We start from the raw sequence: 1,400 nt of genomic DNA on the forward strand, positions 1-1,400 counted from the left end.
TTTAAACCCCCCCCCCCCACACACACACCCGGAAGTGATGTAATCAAACCCGGAAGTGTTGTAATCAAACCCGGAAGTGATGTAATCAAACCCGGAAGTGTTGTAATCAAACCCGGAAGTGATGTAACCCCACTATAAACAAGGCCTTGAACCAATGGCGGCTTCGCTTCTGATTGGGGATATTGGGGATGTGGCCCTTCTGGTATCTCTTTGTTGACGTCTCTATGGTATTTTGGACCCTTTAGTGTGGTCCTCCAGCCACACTATGGTCCTCCAACGACTCTATGGTCCTCCAGCCAACTCTATGGCCTACCTGCCACTCTATGGTCCTCCCACTACTCTATGGTCTTCCAACCACTCTAAGGTCCTCCAACAACTCTATGGTCCTCCTTCCAACTCTATGATCCTCCTGCCAACTCTATGGCCCACCTGCCACTCTAAGGTCCTCCGACAACTCTATGGTCCTCCAGCCACTCTATGGTTATCCAACCACTCTATGGTCCTCCAGCCACTCTATCACCCCCTCGCCAACTCTATGGTCCTCCCACCAACTCTATGATCCTCCTGCCAACTCTATGGCCTACCTGCCACTCTATGGCCCTTCTCCCAACTCTATGGTCCTCCTACCACTCTAAGGTCCTCCAACAACTCTATGGTCCTCCAACCGCTCTATGGTCCTCCCACCTACTCTATGATCCTCCAGCCAACTCTATGGCCTACCTGCCACTCTATGGTCCTCCCACTACTCTATGATCCTCCAGCCACTCTAAGGGCCTCCAACTACTCTATGGTCCTCCAGCCACTCTATGGTCCTCCTTCCAACTCTATGGTCCTCCATTCACTCTATGGTCCTCCAACCTCTCTATGATCCTCCCGACACTCTAAGGTCCTCCAACAACTCTATGGTCCTCCTGCCAATTCTAAGGTCCTCCAACAACTCTATGATCCTCCAGCCAACTCTATGGCCCACCTGCCACTCTAAGGTCCTCCAACAACTCTATGGTCCTCCTTCCAACTCTATGATCCTCTAGCCAACTCTATGGCCCTCCCACCATCTCTATGGTCCTCCAGCCAACTCTATGGCCATCCTGCTAACTCTATGGTCCTCCCACCACTCTAAGGGCCTCCAACTACTCTATGGTCCTCCAGCCACTCTATGGTCCTCCTTCCAACTCTATGGTCCTCCAACAACTCTATGGTCCTCCAACCTCTCTATGATCCTCCCGACACTCTAAGGTCCTCCAACAACTCTATGGTCCTCCTTCCAACTCTATGGTCCTCCAGCCAACTCTATGGCCATCCTGCTAACTCTATGGTCCTCCAGCCACTCTATCACCCCCTAGCCAACTCTATGGCCCTCCATTCACTCTATAGCCATCATGCCCCCCCCCCCCCCCCCC

The sequence above is a fragment of the Coturnix japonica genome, unplaced genomic scaffold, assembly GCF_001577835.2.
Source record: "Coturnix japonica isolate 7356 unplaced genomic scaffold, Coturnix japonica 2.1 chrUnrandom718, whole genome shotgun sequence".
Lineage (NCBI taxonomy): Eukaryota > Metazoa > Chordata > Aves > Galliformes > Phasianidae > Coturnix > Coturnix japonica.